The 22,925-nt window shown below is 72.8% G+C and overlaps 10 non-coding genes and 12 pseudogenes across 10 annotated transcripts; all 22 read right to left on the bottom strand.

The window, feature by feature from the left end:
* Nucleotides 1-189: 189 nt before the first annotated feature.
* LOC133104477 (5S ribosomal RNA) lies at nt 190-308 on the bottom strand. Its single transcript, XR_009703589.1, has one exon. It is a non-coding gene; the product is annotated as a 5S ribosomal RNA (ribosomal RNA).
* A 918-nt stretch (nt 309-1,226) lies between these two features.
* Nucleotides 1,227-1,345, bottom strand: LOC133079840 (5S ribosomal RNA). Its single transcript, XR_009698325.1, has one exon. It is a non-coding gene; the product is annotated as a 5S ribosomal RNA (ribosomal RNA).
* Nucleotides 1,346-2,254: 909 nt separating this feature from the next.
* LOC133075810 (5S ribosomal RNA) lies at nt 2,255-2,373 on the bottom strand (annotated as a pseudogene).
* A 908-nt stretch (nt 2,374-3,281) lies between these two features.
* On the bottom strand, nt 3,282-3,400 carry LOC133075806 (5S ribosomal RNA; annotated as a pseudogene).
* Nucleotides 3,401-4,315: 915 nt separating this feature from the next.
* Nucleotides 4,316-4,434, bottom strand: LOC133079833 (5S ribosomal RNA). The gene has a single exon (XR_009698323.1). It is a non-coding gene; the product is annotated as a 5S ribosomal RNA (ribosomal RNA).
* Nucleotides 4,435-5,343: 909 nt separating this feature from the next.
* On the bottom strand, nt 5,344-5,462 carry LOC133075795 (5S ribosomal RNA; annotated as a pseudogene).
* Nucleotides 5,463-6,370: 908 nt separating this feature from the next.
* Nucleotides 6,371-6,489, bottom strand: LOC133075790 (5S ribosomal RNA; annotated as a pseudogene).
* Nucleotides 6,490-7,447: 958 nt separating this feature from the next.
* LOC133079820 (5S ribosomal RNA) lies at nt 7,448-7,566 on the bottom strand. Its single transcript, XR_009698320.1, has one exon. It is a non-coding gene; the product is annotated as a 5S ribosomal RNA (ribosomal RNA).
* A 918-nt stretch (nt 7,567-8,484) lies between these two features.
* On the bottom strand, nt 8,485-8,603 carry LOC133079814 (5S ribosomal RNA). The gene has a single exon (XR_009698319.1). It is a non-coding gene; the product is annotated as a 5S ribosomal RNA (ribosomal RNA).
* A 909-nt stretch (nt 8,604-9,512) lies between these two features.
* On the bottom strand, nt 9,513-9,631 carry LOC133075784 (5S ribosomal RNA; annotated as a pseudogene).
* A 946-nt stretch (nt 9,632-10,577) lies between these two features.
* On the bottom strand, nt 10,578-10,696 carry LOC133079811 (5S ribosomal RNA). Its single transcript, XR_009698312.1, has one exon. It is a non-coding gene; the product is annotated as a 5S ribosomal RNA (ribosomal RNA).
* Nucleotides 10,697-11,608: 912 nt separating this feature from the next.
* LOC133075780 (5S ribosomal RNA) lies at nt 11,609-11,727 on the bottom strand (annotated as a pseudogene).
* A 915-nt stretch (nt 11,728-12,642) lies between these two features.
* Nucleotides 12,643-12,761, bottom strand: LOC133079805 (5S ribosomal RNA). The gene has a single exon (XR_009698311.1). It is a non-coding gene; the product is annotated as a 5S ribosomal RNA (ribosomal RNA).
* Nucleotides 12,762-13,670: 909 nt separating this feature from the next.
* Nucleotides 13,671-13,789, bottom strand: LOC133075775 (5S ribosomal RNA; annotated as a pseudogene).
* Nucleotides 13,790-14,697: 908 nt separating this feature from the next.
* Nucleotides 14,698-14,816, bottom strand: LOC133075768 (5S ribosomal RNA; annotated as a pseudogene).
* A 908-nt stretch (nt 14,817-15,724) lies between these two features.
* LOC133075761 (5S ribosomal RNA) lies at nt 15,725-15,843 on the bottom strand (annotated as a pseudogene).
* Nucleotides 15,844-16,789: 946 nt separating this feature from the next.
* On the bottom strand, nt 16,790-16,908 carry LOC133079798 (5S ribosomal RNA). The gene has a single exon (XR_009698310.1). It is a non-coding gene; the product is annotated as a 5S ribosomal RNA (ribosomal RNA).
* A 918-nt stretch (nt 16,909-17,826) lies between these two features.
* On the bottom strand, nt 17,827-17,945 carry LOC133079793 (5S ribosomal RNA). Its single transcript, XR_009698308.1, has one exon. It is a non-coding gene; the product is annotated as a 5S ribosomal RNA (ribosomal RNA).
* Nucleotides 17,946-18,854: 909 nt separating this feature from the next.
* Nucleotides 18,855-18,973, bottom strand: LOC133075756 (5S ribosomal RNA; annotated as a pseudogene).
* Nucleotides 18,974-19,919: 946 nt separating this feature from the next.
* Nucleotides 19,920-20,038, bottom strand: LOC133079787 (5S ribosomal RNA). The gene has a single exon (XR_009698305.1). It is a non-coding gene; the product is annotated as a 5S ribosomal RNA (ribosomal RNA).
* A 912-nt stretch (nt 20,039-20,950) lies between these two features.
* On the bottom strand, nt 20,951-21,069 carry LOC133075755 (5S ribosomal RNA; annotated as a pseudogene).
* A 908-nt stretch (nt 21,070-21,977) lies between these two features.
* Nucleotides 21,978-22,096, bottom strand: LOC133075751 (5S ribosomal RNA; annotated as a pseudogene).
* Nucleotides 22,097-22,925: the final 829 nt, after the last annotated feature.

Here is a 22,925-nt window from a genome sequence, read left to right as displayed (position 1 = left end):
GCCTGGCCGGCCAGGCCGGCGCGGAGCGCCCCCTCTGGCGCGCTGTGGTGGGAGGGGCCGGAGGAGGTGGGGCCTGCAGCGCTGCCCGGCGGGGGCGGGGGCGGGGGCGGAGGCAGCGGCCTCGGCCTTGGCCTCGGCCTCGGCCTAGGCCGCGGGCGACTAAAGGAGAAGGCGGAGCGGGAGGCAAAAAGCCTACAGCAACCGGTATTCCCAGGCGGTCTCCCATCCAAGTACTAACCAGGCCCGACCCTGCTTAGCTTCCGAGATCAGACGAGATCGGGCGCGTTCAGGGTGGTATGGCCGTAGACGTTAAAAGGGGCCCGCGGAGTGCCTCTTGAGGCCCAGCTTCGCTGGCGCTTGCGCCTCCCCGCCAGCCCGGCGGCCAGCCCGCCCCGGCAGGGCCCCGCCGCCCGCCCAGGCAGGGCAACGGCGGCCTCGGGTACCAGGGGGGTGGCGGAGGGTTCGGCGACCTCCCAGCCCAGGGCGGGCGGGACCCACCAAACCGTTCGGCGCTTGGCGCCCCGCCCCAGATCCCGCACGTCGCTCACAGGGACGTGGCCCCGGAGGCTTCAGGGCCCGGGGCCCGCGGTCCCTTGGGCCTCCCCTCTGCCCGCCCACGCGGCGCTAGGCGCAGCCCAGCCGCAGCCCGGGCCGGCCCTCCTGCCCGACGGCAGTCGGCCCTTAACCCACTGGGAGCCACCATTGAGTCGGCACGGCCCCTTAGCCCCAGCAAGGCCACCCTTGCCCCCACGCCACCCGCCGAGCACAGGACCCGGCGCCTTGTGGCCGGCCGGCCCGGAGCACCGGCCCCGGCCCCCGCCCCCGCTCCCGCCCCCGGCCGTGGCGAAACGGCGGAGGGGGGGCTTTTTCCGGAGGGAGCTGTGGAGAGACACACCAGCAGATAGGTGGCTGCGCCGGGGCTGGGCGCTGGTGGGGGCGGCCAGGTGCAGGTCAAGGGGCTCGCGGGCCGCACGGCCGGCACCCGGGCCTGAGGCGGAGTCTGGGTTCAGGCCAGCCACCCCGGGAGCGGCTGGGATGCGGCTGCCTTCCAGGGCCGCCTTCTGGCCGCCTGGCCGGCCAGGCAGGCGGAGAGCGCCCCCTCTGGCGCGCTGTGGTGGGAGGGGCCGGAGGAGGTGGGGCCTGCAGCGGTGCCCGGCGGGGGCGGGGGCGGGGGCGGGGGCGGAGGCGGCGGGCGACTAAAGGAGAAGGCGGAGCGGGAGGCAAAAAGCCTACAGCACCCGGTATTCCCAGGCGGTCTCCCATCCAAGTACTAACCAGGCCCGACCCTGCTTAGCTTCCGAGATCAGACGAGATCGGGCGCGTTCAGGGTGGTATGGCCGTAGACGCAGGAGGGGCCCGCGCGGTGCCTCTTGAGGCCCAGCTTCGCTGGCGCCTGCGCCTTACCGCCATGCCGGCGGACAGCCCTCTCCCGCAGGGCCCTGCCGCCCGCCCAGGCAGGCGACAGGAGGCCTCGGGGACCCGGGGGTGGCGGAGTGGTGGGCCACCTCGCAGCCCAGGGCGGGCGGGACGCTCCAGGCCCGTCGGCGCTTGGCGCCCCGCCGCAGATCCCGCTCGACGCTCACAGGGACGCGGCCCCGGAGGCTTCAGGGCCCGGCGGCCGCGGTCCCTTGGGCATCCCCCCCTGCCCGCCCACGCGGAGTTAGGCGCAGCCCGGCCACGGCCGGGCCGGCCCTCCGGCCGGGCAGCAGCTGGCCCGAAGCCACTGGGAGCCACCATGGAGTGGGCACGGCCCCTTAGCCCCAGCAAGGCCCCCCCTTGCCCCCACGCCGCCCGCCGAGCACAGGACCCCGGCCCTGGTGGCCGGCAGGCCCGGAGAAGCGGCCCCGGCCCCCGCCCCCGCTCCCGCCCCCAGCCGTGGCGAAACGGCGGAGGGGGGGCTTTTTCCGGAGGGAGCTGTGGAGAGACACACGGGCAGACAGGGGGCTGCGGCGCGGCTGGGCTCCGGTGGGGGCGGCCAAGTGCAGGTCGAGGGCCTCGCGGGCCGCACGGACGGCACCCCGGCCTGCGGCGGAGTCTGGGTCCGGGCCAGCCACCACGGGAGCGGCTGGGGTGGCGGCTGCCTTCCAGGGCCGCATTCTGGCCGCATGTCCAGCCAGCTCGGCGGGGAGCGATCCCTCCGGCGCGCTGTGTTGGGAGGGACGTGAGGAGGTGAGGCCTGCAGCGGTGCTCAGCGGGGGCGGAGGCGGCCTCGGCCACGGGCCACTAAATGTCAAGGCGGAGCGGGAGGCAAAAAAGCCTACAGCACTCGGTATTCCCATGTGGTCTCCCATCCAGGTACGAAACAGGCCAGACCCTGATTAGCTTCCGAGATCAGACGAGGTGTGGTGCGTTCAGGGAGGTGTGGCCGTAGAATGCAGCGGGGGCCACGGTGTGCCTCTTGAGGCTTAGCTTCGCTGGTGCTGGCGACTTACCGCCAGCCCGGCAGCCAACCCTCTCCGGCGCGGCCCTGCCGTCCGCCCAGGCAAGCGACAGGAGGCCTCGAGGGCCCGGGGGTGGTGGAGTTGTGGGCGACTTCGCAGCTCAGGTCAGGCGGGACCCTCCAGGCCTGTAGGCGCTTGGCCCTCCGCCCCAGAGCCGCTCAACGCTCACAGGACTTGGCCCCGGAGGCTTAAGGGCCTGTGGCCCTCGGTCCCTTGTGCATTCCCCACCCTGTCAATCCACACAGTGCTAGGCGCAGCCCAGCCACGGCCTGGCCGGCCCGCCTGCCCAACGGCAGTTGGCCCGAAGCCACTGGGAGCCACCATTGAGCCGGCACGGCCCCTTAGACACAGCAACGCCACCCTTGCCCCCACGCCACCCGCCGAGCAAAGTTCCCGGCGCCTTGTGGCTAGCCAGCCCAGCGAACCGGTCCCAGCCCACGACCCCGCTCCCGCCCCCGGCCGTGGCGAAGTGGCAAAGGGTGGGCTTTTTCCGGAGGGAGCTGTGGAGAGACACACGGGCAGACAGGGGGCTGCGGCGCGGCTGGGCTCCGGTGGGGGCGGCCAAGTGCAGGTCGAGGGCCTCGCGGGCCGCACGGACGGCACCCCGGCCTGCGGCGGAGTCTGGGTCCGGGCCAGCCACCACGGGAGCGGCTGGGGTGGCGGCTGCCTTCCAGGGCCGCCTTCTGGCCGCCTGGCCGGCCAGGCCGGCGCGGAGCGCCCCCTCCGGCGCGCTGTGTTGGGAGGGACGTGAGGAGGTGAGGCCTGCAGCGGTGCTCAGCGGGGGCGGAGGCGGCCTCGGCCGCGGGCCACTAAATGTCAAGGCGGAGCGGGAGGCAAAAAAGCCTACAGCACTCGGTATTCCCATGTGGTCTCCCATCCAGGTACGAAACAGGCCAGACCCTGATTAGCTTCCGAGATCAGACGAGGTGTGGTGCGTTCAGGGAGGTGTGGCCGTAGAATGCAGCGGGGGCCACGGTGTGCCTCTTGAGGCTTAGCTTCGCTGGTGCTGGCGACTTACCGCCAGCCCGGCAGCCAACCCTCTCCGGCGCGGCCCTGCCGTCCGCCCAGGCAAGCGACAGGAGGCCTCGAGGGCCCGGGGGTGGTGGAGTTGTGGGCGACTTCGCAGCTCAGGTCAGGCGGGACCCTCCAGGCCTGTAGGCGCTTGGCCCTCCGCCCCAGAGCCGCTCAACGCTCACAGGACTTGGCCCCGGAGGCTTAAGGGCCTGTGGCCCTCGGTCCCTTGTGCATTCCCCACCCTGTCAATCCACACAGTGCTAGGCGCAGCCCAGCCACGGCCTGGCCGGCCCGCCTGCCCAACGGCAGTTGGCCCGAAGCCACTGGGAGCCACCATTGAGCCGGCACGGCCCCTTAGACACAGCAACGCCACCCTTGCCCCCACGCCAACTGCCGAGCAAAGTTCCCGGCGCCTGGTGTCTAGCCAGCCCAGCGAACCGGTCCCAGCCCACGACCCCGCTCCCACTCTCGGCCGTGGCGAAGTGGCAAAGGGTGGGCTTTTTCCGGAGGGAGCTGTGGAGAGACACACGGGCAGACAGGGGGCTGCGGCGCGGCTGGGCTCCGGTGGGGGCGGCCAAGTGCAGGTCAAGGGGCTCGCGGGCCGCACGGCCGGCACCCGGGCCTGAGGCGGAGTCTGGGTTCAGGCCAGCCACCCCGGGAGCGGCTGGGATGCGGCTGCCTTCCAGGGCCGCCTTCTGGCCGCCTGGCCGGCCAGGCAGGCGGAGAGCGCCCCCTCTGGCGCGCTGTGGTGGGAGGGGCCGGAGGAGGTGGGGCCTGCAGCGGTGCCCGGCGGGGGCGGGGGCGGGGGCGGGGGCGGAGGCGGCGGGCGACTAAAGGAGAAGGCGGAGCGGGAGGCAAAAAGCCTACAGCACCCGGTATTCCCAGGCGGTCTCCCATCCAAGTACTAACCAGGCCCGACCCTGCTTAGCTTCCGAGATCAGACGAGATCGGGCGCGTTCAGGGTGGTATGGCCGTAGACGCAGGAGGGGCCCGCGCGGTGCCTCTTGAGGCCCAGCTTCGCTGGCGCCTGCGCCTTACCGCCATGCCGGCGGCCAGCCCTCTCCCGCAGGGCCCTGCCGCCCGCCCAGGCAGGCGACAGGAGGCCTCGGGGACCCGGGGGTGGCGGAGTGGTGGGCCACCTCGCAGCCCAGGGCGGGCGGGACGCTCCAGGCCCGTCGGCGCTTGGCGCCCCGCCGCAGATCCCGCTCGACGCTCACAGGGACGCGGCCCCGGAGGCTTCAGGGCCCGGCGGCCGCGGTCCCTTGGGCATCGCCCCCTGCCCGCCCACGCGGAGTTAGGCGCAGCCCGGCCACGGCCGGGCCGGCCCTCCGGCCGGGCAGCAGCTGGCCCGAAGCCACTGGGAGCCACCATGGAGTGGGCACGGCCCCTTAGCCCCAGCAAGGCCCCCCCTTGCCCCCACGCCGCCCGCCGAGCAGAGGACCCCGGCCCTGGTGGCCGGCAGGCCCGGAGAAGCGGCCCCGGCCCCCGCCCCCGCTCCCGCCCCCGGCCGTGGCGAAACGGCGGAGGGGGGGCTTTTTCCGGAGGGAGCTGTGGAGAGACACACGGGCAGACAGGGGGCTGCGGCGCGGCTGGGCTCCGGTGGGGGCGGCCAAGTGCAGGTCGAGGGCCTCGCGGGCCGCACGGACGGCACCCCGGCCTGCGGCGGAGTCTGGGTCCGGGCCAGCCACCACGGGAGCGGCTGGGGTGGCGGCTGCCTTCCAGGGCCGCATTCTGGCCGCATGTCCAGCCAGCTCGGCGGGGAGCGATCCCTCCGGCGCGCTGTGTTGGGAGGGACGTGAGGAGGTGAGGCCTGCAGCGGTGCTCAGCGGGGGCGGAGGCGGCCTCGGCCGCGGGCCACTAAATGTCAAGGCGGAGCGGGAGGCAAAAAAGCCTACAGCACTCGGTATTCCCATGTGGTCTCCCATCCAGGTACGAAACAGGCCAGACCCTGATTAGCTTCCGAGATCAGACGAGGTGTGGTGCGTTCAGGGAGGTGTGGCCGTAGAATGCAGCGGGGGCCACGGTGTGCCTCTTGAGGCTTAGCTTCGCTGGTGCTGGCGACTTACCGCCAGCCCGGCAGCCAACCCTCTCCGGCGCGGCCCTGCCGTCCGCCCAGGCAAGCGACAGGAGGCCTCGAGGGCCCGGGGGTGGTGGAGTTGTGGGCGACTTCGCAGCTCAGGTCAGGCGGGACCCTCCAGGCCTGTAGGCGCTTGGCCCTCCGCCCCAGAGCCGCTCAACGCTCACAGGACTTGGCCCCGGAGGCTTAAGGGCCTGTGGCCCTCGGTCCCTTGTGCATTCCCCACCCTGTCAATCCACACAGTGCTAGGCGCAGCCCAGCCACGGCCTGGCCGGCCCGCCTGCCCAACGGCAGTTGGCCCGAAGCCACTGGGAGCCACCATTGAGCCGGCACGGCCCCTTAGACACAGCAACGCCACCCTTGCCCCCACGCCAACTGCCGAGCAAAGTTCCCGGCGCCTGGTGTCTAGCCAGCCCAGCGAACCGGTCCCAGCCCACGACCCCGCTCCCACTCTCGGCCGTGGCGAAGTGGCAAAGGGTGGGCTTTTTCCGGAGGGAGCTGTGGAGAGACACACGGGCAGACAGGGGGCTGCGGCGCGGCTGGGCTCCGGTGGGGGCGGCCAAGTGCAGGTCGAGGGCTTCGTGGGCCGCACGGACGGCACCCCGGCCTGCGGCGGAGTCTGGGTCCGGGCCAGCCACCACGGGAGCGGCTGGGGTGGCGGCTGCCTTCCAGGGCCGCATTCTGGCCGCATGTCCAGCCAGCTCGGCGGGGAGCGATCCCTCCGGCGCGCTGTGTTGGGAGGGACGTGAGGAGGTGAGGCCTGCAGCGGTGCTCAGCGGGGGCGGAGGCGGCCTCGGCCGCGGGCCACTAAATGTCAAGGCGGAGCGGGAGGCAAAAAAGCCTACAGCACTCGGTATTCCCATGTGGTCTCCCATCCAGGTACGAAACAGGCCAGACCCTGATTAGCTTCCGAGATCAGACGAGGTGTGGTGCGTTCAGGGAGGTGTGGCCGTAGAATGCAGCGGGGGCCACGGTGTGCCTCTTGAGGCTTAGCTTCGCTGGTGCTGGCGACTTACCGCCAGCCCGGCAGCCAACCCTCTCCGGCGCGGCCCTGCCGTCCGCCCAGGCAAGCGACAGGAGGCCTCGAGGGCCCGGGGGTGGTGGAGTTGTGGGCGACTTCGCAGCTCAGGTCAGGCGGGACCCTCCAGGCCTGTAGGCGCTTGGCCCTCCGCCCCAGAGCCGCTCAACGCTCACAGGACTTGGCCCCGGAGGCTTAAGGGCCTGTGGCCCTCGGTCCCTTGTGCATTCCCCACCCTGTCAATCCACACAGTGCTAGGCACAGCCCAGCCACGGCCTGGCCGGCCCGCCTGCCCAACGGCAGTTGGCCCGAAGCCACTGGGAGCCACCATTGAGCCGGCACGGCCCCTTAGACACAGCAACGCCACCCTTGCCCCCACGCCAACTGCCGAGCAAAGTTCCCGGCGCCTGGTGTCTAGCCAGCCCAGCGAACCGGTCCCAGCCCACGACCCCGCTCCCACTCTCGGCCGTGGCGAAGTGGCAAAGGGTGGGCTTTTTCCGGAGGGAGCTGTGGAGAGACACACGGGCAGACAGGGGGCTGCGGCGCGGCTGGGCTCCGGTGGGGGCGGCCAAGTGCAGGTCGAGGGCTTCGTGGGCCGCACGGACGGCACCCCGGCCTGCGGCGGAGTCTGGGTCCGGGCCAGCCACCACGGGAGCGGCTGGGGTGGCGGCTGCCTTCCAGGGCCGCCTTCTGGCCGCCTGGCCGGCCAGGCCGGCGCGGAGCGCCCCCTCTGGCGCGCTGTGGTGGGAGGGGCCGGAGGAGGTGGGGCCTGCAGCGCTGCCCGGCGGGGGCGGGGGCGGGGGCGGAGGCAGCGGCCTCGGCCTTGGCCTCGGCCTCGGCCTCGGCCTCGGCCTAGGCCGCGGGCGACTGAAGGAGAAGGCTGAGCGGGAGGCAAAAAGCCTACAGCACCCGGTATTCCCAGGCGGTCTCCCATCCAAGTACTAACCAGGCCCGACCCTGCTTAGCTTCCGAGATCAGACGAGATCGGGCGCGTTCAGGGTGGTATGGCCGTAGACGTTAAAAGGGGCCCGCGGAGTGCCTCTTGAGGCCCAGCTTCGCTGGCGCTTGCGCCTCCCCGCCAGCCCGGCGGCCAGCCCGCCCCGGCAGGGCCCCGCCGCCCGCCCAGGCAGGGCAACGGCGGCCTCGGGTACCAGGGGGGTGGCGGAGGGTTCGGCGACCTCCCAGCCCAGGGCGGGCGGGACCCACCAAACCGTTCGGCGCTTGGCGCCCCGCCCCAGATCCCGCACGTCGCTCACAGGGACGTGGCCCCGGAGGCTTCAGGGCCCGGGGCCCGCGGTCCCTTGGGCCTCCCCTCTGCCCGCCCACGCGGCGCTAGGCGCAGCCCAGCCGCAGCCCGGGCCGGCCCTCCTGCCCGACGGCAGTCGGCCCTTAACCCACTGGGAGCCACCATTGAGTCGGCACGGCCCCTTAGCCCCAGCAAGGCCACCCTTGCCCCCACGCCACCCGCCGAGCACAGGACCCGGCGCCTTGTGGCCGGCCGGCCCGGAGCACCGGCCCCGGCCCCCGCCCCCGCTCCCGCCCCCGGCCGTGGCGAAACGGCGGAGGGGGGGCTTTTTCCGGAGGGAGCTGTGGAGAGACACACCGGCAGATAGGTGGCTGCGCCGGGGCTGGGCGCTGGTGGGGGCGGCCAGGTGCAGGTCAAGGGGCTCGCGGGCCGCACGGCCGGCACCCGGGCCTGAGGCGGAGTCTGGGTTCAGGCCAGCCACCCCGGGAGCGGCTGGGATGCGGCTGCCTTCCAGGGCCGCCTTCTGGCCGCCTGGCCGGCCAGGCAGGCGGAGAGCGCCCCCTCTGGCGCGCTGTGGTGGGAGGGGCCGGAGGAGGTGGGGCCTGCAGCGGTGCCCGGCGGGGGCGGGGGCGGGGGCGGGGGCGGAGGCGGCGGGCGACTAAAGGAGAAGGCGGAGCGGGAGGCAAAAAGCCTACAGCACCCGGTATTCCCAGGCGGTCTCCCATCCAAGTACTAACCAGGCCCGACCCTGCTTAGCTTCCGAGATCAGACGAGATCGGGCGCGTTCAGGGTGGTATGGCCGTAGACGCAGGAGGGGCCCGCGCGGTGCCTCTTGAGGCCCAGCTTCGCTGGCGCCTGCGCCTTACCGCCATGCCGGCGGACAGCCCTCTCCCGCAGGGCCCTGCCGCCCGCCCAGGCAGGCGACAGGAGGCCTCGGGGACCCGGGGGTGGCGGAGTGGTGGGCCACCTCGCAGCCCAGGGCAGGCGGGACGCTCCAGGCCCGTCGGCGCTTGGCGCCCCGCCGCAGATCCCGCTCGACGCTCACAGGGACGCGGCCCCGGAGGCTTCAGGGCCCGGCGGCCGCGGTCCCTTGGGCATCCCCCTCTGCCCGCCCACGCGGAGTTAGGCGCAGCCCGGCCACGGCCGGGCCGGCCCTCCGGCCGGGCAGCAGCTGGCCCGAAGCCACTGGGAGCCACCATGGAGTGGGCACGGCCCCTTAGCCCCAGCAAGGCCCCCCCTTGCCCCCACGCCGCCCGCCGAGCACAGGACCCCGGCCCTGGTGGCCGGCAGGCCCGGAGAAGCGGCCCCGGCCCCCGCCCCCGCTCCCGCCCCCGGCCGTGGCGAAACGGCGGAGGGGGGGCTTTTTCCGGAGGGAGCTGTGGAGAGACACACGGGCAGACAGGGGGCTGCGGCGCGGCTGGGCTCCGGTGGGGGCGGCCAAGTGCAGGTCGAGGGCCTCGCGGGCCGCACGGACGGCACCCCGGCCTGCGGCGGAGTCTGGGTCCGGGCCAGCCACCACGGGAGCGGCTGGGGTGGCGGCTGCCTTCCAGGGCCGCATTCTGGCCGCATGTCCAGCCAGCTCGGCGGGGAGCGATCCCTCCGGCGCGCTGTGTTGGGAGGGACGTGAGGAGGTGAGGCCTGCAGCGGTGCTCAGCGGGGGCGGAGGCGGCCTCGGCCGCGGGCCACTAAATGTCAAGGCGGAGCGGGAGGCAAAAAAGCCTACAGCACTCGGTATTCCCATGTGGTCTCCCATCCAGGTACGAAACAGGCCAGACCCTGATTAGCTTCCGAGATCAGACGAGGTGTGGTGCGTTCAGGGAGGTGTGGCCGTAGAATGCAGCGGGGGCCACGGTGTGCCTCTTGAGGCTTAGCTTCGCTGGTGCTGGCGACTTACCGCCAGCCCGGCAGCCAACCCTCTCCGGCGCGGCCCTGCCGTCCGCCCAGGCAAGCGACAGGAGGCCTCGAGGGCCCGGGGGTGGTGGAGTTGTGGGCGACTTCGCAGCTCAGGTCAGGCGGGACCCTCCAGGCCTGTAGGCGCTTGGCCCTCCGCCCCAGAGCCGCTCAACGCTCACAGGACTTGGCCCCGGAGGCTTAAGGGCCTGTGGCCCTCGGTCCCTTGTGCATTCCCCACCCTGTCAATCCACACAGTGCTAGGCGCAGCCCAGCCACGGCCTGGCCGGCCCGCCTGCCCAACGGCAGTTGGCCCGAAGCCACTGGGAGCCACCATTGAGCCGGCACGGCCCCTTAGACACAGCAACGCCACCCTTGCCCCCACGCCAACTGCCGAGCAAAGTTCCCGGCGCCTGGTGTCTAGCCAGCCCAGCGAACCGGTCCCAGCCCACGACCCCGCTCCCACTCTCGGCCGTGGTGAAGTGGCAAAGGGTGGGCTTTTTCCGGAGGGAGCTGTGGAGAGACACACGGGCAGACAGGGGGCTGCGGCGCGGCTGGGCTCCGGTGGGGGCGGCCAAGTGCAGGTCGAGGGCTTCGTGGGCCGCACGGACGGCACCCCGGCCTGCGGCGGAGTCTGGGTCCGGGCCAGCCACCACGGGAGCGGCTGGGGTGGCGGCTGCCTTCCAGGGCCGCCTTCTGGCCGCCTGGCCGGCCAGGCCGGCGCGGAGCGCCCCCTCTGGCGCGCTGTGGTGGGAGGGGCCGGAGGAGGTGGGGCCTGCAGCGCTGCCCGGCGGGGGCGGGGGCGGGGGCGGAGGCAGCGGCCTCGGCCTTGGCCTCGGCCTCGGCCTAGGCCGCGGGCGACTAAAGGAGAAGGCGGAGCGGGAGGCAAAAAGCCTACAGCACCCGGTATTCCCAGGCGGTCTCCCATCCAAGTACTAACCAGGCCCGACCCTGCTTAGCTTCCGAGATCAGACGAGATCGGGCGCGTTCAGGGTGGTATGGCCGTAGACGTTAAAAGGGGCCCGCGGAGTGCCTCTTGAGGCCCAGCTTCGCTGGCGCTTGCGCCTCCCCGCCAGCCCGGCGGCCAGCCCGCCCCGGCAGGGCCCCGCCGCCCGCCCAGGCAGGGCAACGGCGGCCTCGGGTACCAGGGGGGTGGCGGAGGGTTCGGCGACCTCCCAGCCCAGGGCGGGCGGGACCCACCAAACCGTTCGGCGCTTGGCGCCCCGCCCCAGATCCCGCACGTCGCTCACAGGGACGTGGCCCCGGAGGCTTCAGGGCCCGGGGCCCGCGGTCCCTTGGGCCTCCCCTCTGCCCGCCCACGCGGCGCTAGGCGCAGCCCAGCCGCAGCCCGGGCCGGCCCTCCTGCCCGACGGCAGTCGGCCCTTAACCCACTGGGAGCCACCATTGAGTCGGCACGGCCCCATAGCCCCAGCAAGGCCACCCTTGCCCCCACGCCACCCGCCGAGCACAGGACCAGGCGCCTTGTGGCCGGCCGGCCCGGAGCACCGGCCCCGGCCCCCGCCCCCGCTCCCGCCCCCGGCCGTGGCGAAACGGCGGAGGGGGGGGCTTTTTCCGGAGGGAGCTGTGGAGAGACACACGGGCAGACAGGGGGCTGCGGCGCGGCTGGGCTCCGGTGGGGGCGGCCAAGTGCAGGTCGAGGGCCTCGCGGGCCGCACGGACGGCACCCCGGCCTGCGGCGGAGTCTGGGTCCGGGCCAGCCACCACGGGAGCGGCTGGGGTGGCGGCTGCCTTCCAGGGCCGCATTCTGGCCGCATGTCCAGCCAGCTCGGCGGGGAGCGATCCCTCCGGCGCGCTGTGTTGGGAGGGACGTGAGGAGGTGAGGCCTGCAGCGGTGCTCAGCGGGGGCGGAGGCGGCCTCGGCCGCGGGCCACTAAATGTCAAGGCGGAGCGGGAGGCAAAAAAGCCTACAGCACTCGGTATTCCCATGTGGTCTCCCATCCAGGTACGAAACAGGCCAGACCCTGATTAGCTTCCGAGATCAGACGAGGTGTGGTGCGTTCAGGGAGGTGTGGCCGTAGAATGCAGCGGGGGCCACGGTGTGCCTCTTGAGGCTTAGCTTCGCTGGTGCTGGCGACTTACCGCCAGCCCGGCAGCCAACCCTCTCCGGCGCGGCCCTGCCGTCCGCCCAGGCAAGCGACAGGAGGCCTCGAGGGCCCGGGGGTGGTGGAGTTGTGGGCGACTTCGCAGCTCAGGTCAGGCGGGACCCTCCAGGCCTGTAGGCGCTTGGCCCTCCGCCCCAGAGCCGCTCAACGCTCACAGGACTTGGCCCCGGAGGCTTAAGGGCCTGTGGCCCTCGGTCCCTTGTGCATTCCCCACCCTGTCAATCCACACAGTGCTAGGCGCAGCCCAGCCACGGCCTGGCCGGCCCGCCTGCCCAACGGCAGTTGGCCCGAAGCCACTGGGAGCCACCATTGAGCCGGCACGGCCCCTTAGACACAGCAACGCCACCCTTGCCCCCACGCCAACTGCCGAGCAAAGTTCCCGGCGCCTGGTGTCTAGCCAGCCCAGCGAACCGGTCCCAGCCCACGACCCCGCTCCCACTCTCGGCCGTGGCGAAGTGGCAAAGGGTGGGCTTTTTCCGGAGGGAGCTGTGGAGAGACACACGGGCAGACAGGGGGCTGCGGCGCGGCTGGGCTCCGGTGGGGGCGGCCAAGTGCAGCTCAAGGGGCTCGCGGGCCGCACGGCCGGCACCCGGGCCTGAGGCGGAGTCTGGGTTCAGGCCAGCCACCCCGGGAGCGGCTGGGATGCGGCTGCCTTCCAGGGCCGCCTTCTGGCCGCCTGGCCGGCCAGGCAGGCGGAGAGCGCCCCCTCTGGCGCGCTGTGGTGGGAGGGGCCGGAGGAGGTGGGGCCTGCAGCGGTGCCCGGCGGGGGCGGGGGCGGGGGCGGGGGCGGAGGCGGCGGGCGACTAAAGGAGAAGGCGGAGCGGGAGGCAAAAAGCCTACAGCACCCGGTATTCCCAGGCGGTCTCCCATCCAAGTACTAACCAGGCCCGACCCTGCTTAGCTTCCGAGATCAGACGAGATCGGGCGCGTTCAGGGTGGTATGGCCGTAGACGCAGGAGGGGCCCGCGCGGTGCCTCTTGAGGCCCAGCTTCGCTGGCGCCTGCGCCTTACCGCCATGCCGGCGGCCAGCCCTCTCCCGCAGGGCCCTGCCGCCCGCCCAGGCAGGCGACAGGAGGCCTCGGGGACCCGGGGGTGGCGGAGTGGTGGGCCACCTCGCAGCCCAGGGCGGGCGGGACGCTCCAGGCCCGTCGGCGCTTGGCGCCCCGCCGCAGATCCCGCTCGACGCTCACAGGGACGCGGCCCCGGAGGCTTCAGGGCCCGGCGGCCGCGGTCCCTTGGGCATCCCCCCCTGCCCGCCCACGCGGAGTTAGGCGCAGCCCGGCCACGGCCGGGCCGGCCCTCCGGCCGGGCAGCAGCTGGCCCGAAGCCACTGGGAGCCACCATGGAGTGGGCACGGCCCCTTAGCCCCAGCAAGGCCCCCCCTTGCCCCCACGCCGCCCGCCGAGCACAGGACCCCGGCCCTGGTGGCCGGCAGGCCCGGAGAAGCGGCCCCGGCCCCCGCCCCCGCTCCCGCCCCCGGCCGTGGCGAAACGGCGGAGGGGGGGCTTTTTCCGGAGGGAGCTGTGGAGAGACACACGGGCAGACAGGGGGCTGCGGCGCGGCTGGGCTCCGGTGGGGGCGGCCAAGTGCAGGTCGAGGGCCTCGCGGGCCGCACGGACGGCACCCCGGCCTGCGGCGGAGTCTGGGTCCGGGCCAGCCACCACGGGAGCGGCTGGGGTGGCGGCTGCCTTCCAGGGCCGCATTCTGGCCGCATGTCCAGCCAGCTCGGCGGGGAGCGATCCCTCCGGCGCGCTGTGTTGGGAGGGACGTGAGGAGGTGAGGCCTGCAGCGGTGCTCAGCGGGGGCGGAGGCGGCCTCGGCCGCGGGCCACTAAATGTCAAGGCGGAGCGGGAGGCAAAAAAGCCTACAGCACTCGGTATTCCCATGTGGTCTCCCATCCAGGTACGAAACAGGCCAGACCCTGATTAGCTTCCGAGATCAGACGAGGTGTGGTGCGTTCAGGGAGGTGTGGCCGTAGAATGCAGCGGGGGCCACGGTGTGCCTCTTGAGGCTTAGCTTCGCTGGTGCTGGCGACTTACCGCCAGCCCGGCAGCCAACCCTCTCCGGCGCGGCCCTGCCGTCCGCCCAGGCAAGCGACAGGAGGCCTCGAGGGCCCGGGGGTGGTGGAGTTGTGGGCGACTTCGCAGCTCAGGTCAGGCGGGACCCTCCAGGCCTGTAGGCGCTTGGCCCTCCGCCCCAGAGCCGCTCAACGCTCACAGGACTTGGCCCCGGAGGCTTAAGGGCCTGTGGCCCTCGGTCCCTTGTGCATTCCCCACCCTGTCAATCCACACAGTGCTAGGCGCAGCCCAGCCACGGCCTGGCCGGCCCGCCTGCCCAACGGCAGTTGGCCCGAAGCCACTGGGAGCCACCATTGAGCCGGCACGGCCCCTTAGACACAGCAACGCCACCCTTGCCCCCACGCCAACTGCCGAGCAAAGTTCCCGGCGCCTGGTGTCTAGCCAGCCCAGCGAACCGGTCCCAGCCCACGACCCCGCTCCCACTCTCGGCCGTGGCGAAGTGGCAAAGGGTGGGCTTTTTCCGGAGGGAGCTGTGGAGAGACACACGGGCAGACAGGGGGCTGCGGCGCGGCTGGGCTCCGGTGGGGGCGGCCAAGTGCAGGTCGAGGGCTTCGTGGGCCGCACGGACGGCACCCCGGCCTGCGGCGGAGTCTGGGTCCGGGCCAGCCACCACGGGAGCGGCTGGGGTGGCGGCTGCCTTCCAGGGCCGCATTCTGGCCGCATGTCCAGCCAGCTCGGCGGGGAGCGATCCCTCCGGCGCGCTGTGTTGGGAGGGACGTGAGGAGGTGAGGCCTGCAGCGGTGCTCAGCGGGGGCGGAGGCGGCCTCGGCCGCGGGCCACTAAATGTCAAGGCGGAGCGGGAGGCAAAAAAGCCTACAGCACTCGGTATTCCCATGTGGTCTCCCATCCAGGTACGAAACAGGCCAGACCCTGATTAGCTTCCGAGATCAGACGAGGTGTGGTGCGTTCAGGGAGGTGTGGCCGTAGAATGCAGCGGGGGCCACGGTGTGCCTCTTGAGGCTTAGCTTCGCTGGTGCTGGCGACTTACCGCCAGCCCGGCAGCCAACCCTCTCCGGCGCGGCCCTGCCGTCCGCCCAGGCAAGCGACAGGAGGCCTCGAGGGCCCGGGGGTGGTGGAGTTGTGGGCGACTTCGCAGCTCAGGTCAGGCGGGACCCTCCAGGCCTGTAGGCGCTTGGCCCTCCGCCCCAGAGCCGCTCAACGCTCACAGGACTTGGCCCCGGAGGCTTAAGGGCCTGTGGCCCTCGGTCCCTTGTGCATTCCCCACCCTGTCAATCCACACAGTGCTAGGCGCAGCCCAGCCACGGCCTGGCCGGCCCGCCTGCCCAACGGCAGTTGGCCCGAAGCCACTGGGAGCCACCATTGAGCCGGCACGGCCCCTTAGACACAGCAACGCCACCCTTGCCCCCACGCCAACTGCCGAGCAAAGTTCCCGGCGCCTGGTGTCTAGCCAGCCCAGCGAACCGGTCCCAGCCCACGACCCCGCTCCCACTCTCGGCCGTGGCGAAGTGGCAAAGGGTGGGCTTTTTCCGGAGGGAGCTGTGGAGAGACACACGGGCAGACAGGGGGCTGCGGCGCGGCTGGGCTCCGGTGGGGGCGGCCAAGTGCAGGTCGAGGGCTTCGTGGGCCGCACGGACGGCACCCCGGCCTGCGGCGGAGTCTGGGTCCGGGCCAGCCACCACGGGAGCGGCTGGGGTGGCGGCTGCCTTCCAGGGCCGCATTCTGGCCGCATGTCCAGCCAGCTCGGCGGGGAGCGATCCCTCCGGCGCGCTGTGTTGGGAGGGACGTGAGGAGGTGAGGCCTGCAGCGGTGCTCAGCGGGGGCGGAGGCGGCCTCGGCCGCGGGCCACTAAATGTCAAGGCGGAGCGGGAGGCAAAAAAGCCTACAGCACTCGGTATTCCCATGTGGTCTCCCATCCAGGTACGAAACAGGCCAGACCCTGATTAGCTTCCGAGATCAGACGAGGTGTGGTGCGTTCAGGGAGGTGTGGCCGTAGAATGCAGCGGGGGCCACGGTGTGCCTCTTGAGGCTTAGCTTCGCTGGTGCTGGCGACTTACCGCCAGCCCGGCAGCCAACCCTCTCCGGCGCGGCCCTGCCGTCCGCCCAGGCAAGCGACAGGAGGCCTCGAGGGCCCGGGGGTGGTGGAGTTGTGGGCGACTTCGCAGCTCAGGTCAGGCGGGACCCTCCAGGCCTGTAGGCGCTTGGCCCTCCGCCCCAGAGCCGCTCAACGCTCACAGGACTTGGCCCCGGAGGCTTAAGGGCCTGTGGCCCTCGGTCCCTTGTGCATTCCCCACCCTGTCAATCCACACAGTGCTAGGCGCAGCCCAGCCACGGCCTGGCCGGCCCGCCTGCCCAACGGCAGTTGGCCCGAAGCCACTGGGAGCCACCATTGAGCCGGCACGGCCCCTTAGACACAGCAACGCCACCCTTGCCCCCACGCCAACTGCCGAGCAAAGTTCCCGGCGCCTGGTGTCTAGCCAGCCCAGCGAACCGGTCCCAGCCCACGACCCCGCTCCCACTCTCGGCCGTGGCGAAGTGGCAAAGGGTGGGCTTTTTCCGGAGGGAGCTGTGGAGAGACACACGGGCAGACAGGGGGCTGCGGCGCGGCTGGGCTCCGGTGGGGGCGGCCAAGTGCAGGTCGAGGGCTTCGTGGGCCGCACGGACGGCACCCCGGCCTGCGGCGGAGTCTGGGTCCGGGCCAGCCACCACGGGAGCGGCTGGGGTGGCGGCTGCCTTCCAGGGCCGCCTTCTGGCCGCCTGGCCGGCCAGGCCGGCGCGGAGCGCCCCCTCTGGCGCGCTGTGGTGGGAGGGGCCGGAGGAGGTGGGGCCTGCAGCGCTGCCCGGCGGGGGCGGGGGCGGGGGCGGAGGCAGCGGCCTCGGCCTTGGCCTCGGCCTCGGCCTAGGCCGCGGGCGACTAAAGGAGAAGGCGGAGCGGGAGGCAAAAAGCCTACAGCACCCGGTATTCCCAGGCGGTCTCCCATCCAAGTACTAACCAGGCCCGACCCTGCTTAGCTTCCGAGATCAGACGAGATCGGGCGCGTTCAGGGTGGTATGGCCGTAGACGTTAAAAGGGGCCCGCGGAGTGCCTCTTGAGGCCCAGCTTCGCTGGCGCTTGCGCCTCCCCGCCAGCCCGGCGGCCAGCCCGCCCCGGCAGGGCCCCGCCGCCCGCCCAGGCAGGGCAACGGCGGCCTCGGGTACCAGGGGGGTGGCGGAGGGTTCGGCGACCTCCCAGCCCAGGGCGGGCGGGACCCACCAAACCGTTCGGCGCTTGGCGCCCCGCCCCAGATCCCGCACGTCGCTCACAGGGACGTGGCCCCGGAGGCTTCAGGGCCCGGGGCCCGCGGTCCCTTGGGCCTCCCCTCTGCCCGCCCACGCGGCGCTAGGCGCAGCCCAGCCGCAGCCCGGGCCGGCCCTCCTGCCCGACGGCAGTCGGCCCTTAACCCACTGGGAGCCACCATTGAGTCGGCACGGCCCCTTAGCCCCAGCAAGGCCACCCTTGCCCCCACGCCACCCGCCGAGCACAGGACCCGGCGCCTTGTGGCCGGCCGGCCCGGAGCACCGGCCCCGGCCCCCGCCCCCGCTCCCGCCCCCGGCCGTGGCGAAACGGCGGAGGGGGGGCTTTTTCCGGAGGGAGCTGTGGAGAGACACACCGGCAGATAGGTGGCTGCGCCGGGGCTGGGCGCTGGTGGGGGCGGCCAGGTGCAGGTCAAGGGGCTCGCGGGCCGCACGGCCGGCACCCGGGCCTGAGGCGGAGTCTGGGTTCAGGCCAGCCACCCCGGGAGCGGCTGGGATGCGGCTGCCTTCCAGGGCCGCCTTCTGGCCGCCTGGCCGGCCAGGCAGGCGGAGAGCGCCCCCTCTGGCGCGCTGTGGTGGGAGGGGCCGGAGGAGGTGGGGCCTGCAGCGGTGCCCGGCGGGGGCGGGGGCGGGGGCGGGGGCGGAGGCGGCGGGCGACTAAAGGAGAAGGCGGAGCGGGAGGCAAAAAGCCTACAGCACCCGGTATTCCCAGGCGGTCTCCCATCCAAGTACTAACCAGGCCCGACCCTGCTTAGCTTCCGAGATCAGACGAGATCGGGCGCGTTCAGGGTGGTATGGCCGTAGACGCAGGAGGGGCCCGCGCGGTGCCTCTTGAGGCCCAGCTTCGCTGGCGCCTGCGCCTTACCGCCATGCCGGCGGACAGCCCTCTCCCGCAGGGCCCTGCCGCCCGCCCAGGCAGGCGACAGGAGGCCTCGGGGACCCGGGGGTGGCGGAGTGGTGGGCCACCTCGCAGCCCAGGGCGGGCGGGACGCTCCAGGCCCGTCGGCGCTTGGCGCCCCGCCGCAGATCCCGCTCGACGCTCACAGGGACGCGGCCCCGGAGGCTTCAGGGCCCGGCGGCCGCGGTCCCTTGGGCATCCCCCCCTGCCCGCCCACGCGGAGTTAGGCGCAGCCCGGCCACGGCCGGGCCGGCCCTCCGGCCGGGCAGCAGCTGGCCCGAAGCCACTGGGAGCCACCATGGAGTGGGCACGGCCCCTTAGCCCCAGCAAGGCCCCCCCTTGCCCCCACGCCGCCCGCCGAGCACAGGACCCCGGCCCTGGTGGCCGGCAGGCCCGGAGAAGCGGCCCCGGCCCCCGCCCCCGCTCCCGCCCCCGGCCGTGGCGAAACGGCGGAGGGGGGGCTTTTTCCGGAGGGAGCTGTGGAGAGACACACGGGCAGACAGGGGGCTGCGGCGCGGCTGGGCTCCGGTGGGGGCGGCCAAGTGCAGGTCGAGGGCCTCGCGGGCCGCACGGACGGCACCCCGGCCTGCGGCGGAGTCTGGGTCCGGGCCAGCCACCACGGGAGCGGCTGGGGTGGCGGCTGCCTTCCAGGGCCGCATTCTGGCCGCATGTCCAGCCAGCTCGGCGGGGAGCGATCCCTCCGGCGCGCTGTGTTGGGAGGGACGTGAGGAGGTGAGGCCTGCAGCGGTGCTCAGCGGGGGCGGAGGCGGCCTCGGCCGCGGGCCACTAAATGTCAAGGCGGAGCGGGAGGCAAAAAAGCCTACAGCACTCGGTATTCCCATGTGGTCTCCCATCCAGGTACGAAACAGGCCAGACCCTGATTAGCTTCCGAGATCAGACGAGGTGTGGTGCGTTCAGGGAGGTGTGGCCGTAGAATGCAGCGGGGGCCACGGTGTGCCTCTTGAGGCTTAGCTTCGCTGGTGCTGGCGACTTACCGCCAGCCCGGCAGCCAACCCTCTCCGGCGCGGCCCTGCCGTCCGCCCAGGCAAGCGACAGGAGGCCTCGAGGGCCCGGGGGTGGTGGAGTTGTGGGCGACTTCGCAGCTCAGGTCAGGCGGGACCCTCCAGGCCTGTAGGCGCTTGGCCCTCCGCCCCAGAGCCGCTCAACGCTCACAGGACTTGGCCCCGGAGGCTTAAGGGCCTGTGGCCCTCGGTCCCTTGTGCATTCCCCACCCTGTCAATCCACACAGTGCTAGGCGCAGCCCAGCCACGGCCTGGCCGGCCCGCCTGCCCAACGGCAGTTGGCCCGAAGCCACTGGGAGCCACCATTGAGCCGGCACGGCCCCTTAGACACAGCAACGCCACCCTTGCCCCCACGCCAACTGCCGAGCAAAGTTCCCGGCGCCTGGTGTCTAGCCAGCCCAGCGAACCGGTCCCAGCCCACGACCCCGCTCCCACTCTCGGCCGTGGTGAAGTGGCAAAGGGTGGGCTTTTTCCGGAGGGAGCTGTGGAGAGACACACGGGCAGACAGGGGGCTGCGGCGCGGCTGGGCTCCGGTGGGGGCGGCCAAGTGCAGGTCGAGGGCTTCGTGGGCCGCACGGACGGCACCCCGGCCTGCGGCGGAGTCTGGGTCCGGGCCAGCCACCACGGGAGCGGCTGGGGTGGCGGCTGCCTTCCAGGGCCGCCTTCTGGCCGCCTGGCCGGCCAGGCCGGCGCGGAGCGCCCCCTCTGGCGCGCTGTGGTGGGAGGGGCCGGAGGAGGTGGGGCCTGCAGCGCTGCCCGGCGGGGGCGGGGGCGGGGGCGGAGGCAGCGGCCTCGGCCTTGGCCTCGGCCTCGGCCTAGGCCGCGGGCGACTAAAGGAGAAGGCGGAGCGGGAGGCAAAAAGCCTACAGCACCCGGTATTCCCAGGCGGTCTCCCATCCAAGTACTAACCAGGCCCGACCCTGCTTAGCTTCCGAGATCAGACGAGATCGGGCGCGTTCAGGGTGGTATGGCCGTAGACGTTAAAAGGGGCCCGCGGAGTGCCTCTTGAGGCCCAGCTTCGCTGGCGCTTGCGCCTCCCCGCCAGCCCGGCGGCCAGCCCGCCCCGGCAGGGCCCCGCCGCCCGCCCAGGCAGGGCAACGGCGGCCTCGGGTACCAGGGGGGTGGCGGAGGGTTCGGCGACCTCCCAGCCCAGGGCGGGCGGGACCCACCAAACCGTTCGGCGCTTGGCGCCCCGCCCCAGATCCCGCACGTCGCTCACAGGGACGTGGCCCCGGAGGCTTCAGGGCCCGGGGCCCGCGGTCCCTTGGGCCTCCCCTCTGCCCGCCCACGCGGCGCTAGGCGCAGCCCAGCCGCAGCCCGGGCCGGCCCTCCTGCCCGACGGCAGTCGGCCCTTAACCCACTGGGAGCCACCATTGAGTCGGCACGGCCCCATAGCCCCAGCAAGGCCACCCTTGCCCCCACGCCACCCGCCGAGCACAGGACCAGGCGCCTTGTGGCCGGCCGGCCCGGAGCACCGGCCCCGGCCCCCGCCCCCGCTCCCGCCCCCGGCCGTGGCGAAACGGCGGAGGGGGGGGCTTTTTCCGGAGGGAGCTGTGGAGAGACACACGGGCAGACAGGGGGCTGCGGCGCGGCTGGGCTCCGGTGGGGGCGGCCAAGTGCAGGTCGAGGGCCTCGCGGGCTGCACGGACGGCACCCCGGCCTGCGGCGGAGTCTGGGTCCGGGCCAGCCACCACGGGAGCGGCTGGGGTGGCGGCTGCCTTCCAGGGCCGCATTCTGGCCGCATGTCCAGCCAGCTCGGCGGGGAGCGATCCCTCCGGCGCGCTGTGTTGGGAGGGACGTGAGGAGGTGAGGCCTGCAGCGGTGCTCAGCGGGGGCGGAGGCGGCCTCGGCCGCGGGCCACTAAATGTCAAGGCGGAGCGGGAGGCAAAAAAGCCTACAGCACTCGGTATTCCCATGTGGTCTCCCATCCAGGTACGAAACAGGCCAGACCCTGATTAGCTTCCGAGATCAGACGAGGTGTGGTGCGTTCAGGGAGGTGTGGCCGTAGAATGCAGCGGGGGCCACGGTGTGCCTCTTGAGGCTTAGCTTCGCTGGTGCTGGCGACTTACCGCCAGCCCGGCAGCCAACCCTCTCCGGCGCGGCCCTGCCGTCCGCCCAGGCAAGCGACAGGAGGCCTCGAGGGCCCGGGGGTGGTGGAGTTGTGGGCGACTTCGCAGCTCAGGTCAGGCGGGACCCTCCAGGCCTGTAGGCGCTTGGCCCTCCGCCCCAGAGCCGCTCAACGCTCACAGGACTTGGCCCCGGAGGCTTAAGGGCCTGTGGCCCTCGGTCCCTTGTGCATTCCCCACCCTGTCAATCCACACAGTGCTAGGCGCAGCCCAGCCACGGCCTGGCCGGCCCGCCTGCCCAACGGCAGTTGGCCCGAAGCCACTGGGAGCCACCATTGAGCCGGCACGGCCCCTTAGACACAGCAACGCCACCCTTGCCCCCACGCCAACTGCCGAGCAAAGTTCCCGGCGCCTGGTGTCTAGCCAGCCCAGCGAACCGGTCCCAGCCCACGACCCCGCTCCCACTCTCGGCCGTGGCGAAGTGGCAAAGGGTGGGCTTTTTCCGGAGGGAGCTGTGGAGAGACACACGGGCAGACAGGGGGCTGCGGCGCGGCTGGGCTCCGGTGGGGGCGGCCAAGTGCAGGTCGAGGGCTTCGTGGGCCGCACGGACGGCACCCCGGCCTGCGGCGGAGTCTGGGTCCGGGCCAGCCACCACGGGAGCGGCTGGGGTGGCGGCTGCCTTCCAGGGCCGCATTCTGGCCGCATGTCCAGCCAGCTCGGCGGGGAGCGATCCCTCCGGCGCGCTGTGTTGGGAGGGACGTGAGGAGGTGAGGCCTGCAGCGGTGCTCAGCGGGGGCGGAGGCGGCCTCGGCCGCGGGCCACTAAATGTCAAGGCGGAGCGGGAGGCAAAAAAGCCTACAGCACTCGGTATTCCCATGTGGTCTCCCATCCAGGTACGAAACAGGCCAGACCCTGATTAGCTTCCGAGATCAGACGAGGTGTGGTGCGTTCAGGGAGGTGTGGCCGTAGAATGCAGCGGGGGCCACGGTGTGCCTCTTGAGGCTTAGCTTCGCTGGTGCTGGCGACTTACCGCCAGCCCGGCAGCCAACCCTCTCCGGCGCGGCCCTGCCGTCCGCCCAGGCAAGCGACAGGAGGCCTCGAGGGCCCGGGGGTGGTGGAGTTGTGGGCGACTTCGCAGCTCAGGTCAGGCGGGACCCTCCAGGCCTGTAGGCGCTTGGCCCTCCGCCCCAGAGCCGCTCAACGCTCACAGGACTTGGCCCCGGAGGCTTAAGGGCCTGTGGCCCTCGGTCCCTTGTGCATTCCCCACCCTGTCAATCCACACAGTGCTAGGCGCAGCCCAGCCACGGCCTGGCCGGCCCGCCTGCCCAACGGCAGTTGGCCCGAAGCCACTGGGAGCCACCATTGAGCCGGCACGGCCCCTTAGACACAGCAACGCCACCCTTGCCCCCACGCCAACTGCCGAGCAAAGTTCCCGGCGCCTGGTGTCTAGCCAGCCCAGCGAACCGGTCCCAGCCCACGACCCCGCTCCCACTCTCGGCCGTGGCGAAGTGGCAAAGGGTGGGCTTTTTCCGGAGGGAGCTGTGGAGAGACACACGGGCAGACAGGGGGCTGCGGCGCGGCTGGGCTCCGGTGGGGGCGGCCAAGTGCAGGTCGAGGGCTTCGTGGGCCGCACGGACGGCACCCCGGCCTGCGGCGGAGTCTGGGTCCGGGCCAGCCACCACGGGAGCGGCTGGGGTGGCGGCTGCCTTCCAGGGCCGCCTTCTGGCCGCCTGGCCGGCCAGGCCGGCGCGGAGCGCCCCCTCTGGCGCGCTGTGGTGGGAGGGGCCGGAGGAGGTGGGG

The sequence above is a fragment of the Eubalaena glacialis genome, chromosome 1 (genome assembly GCF_028564815.1).
Source record: "Eubalaena glacialis isolate mEubGla1 chromosome 1, mEubGla1.1.hap2.+ XY, whole genome shotgun sequence".
Lineage (NCBI taxonomy): Eukaryota > Metazoa > Chordata > Mammalia > Artiodactyla > Balaenidae > Eubalaena > Eubalaena glacialis.
Note: the sequence above shows the minus strand (reverse complement) of the source record. Positions and strands in the feature narration are given on the sequence as shown.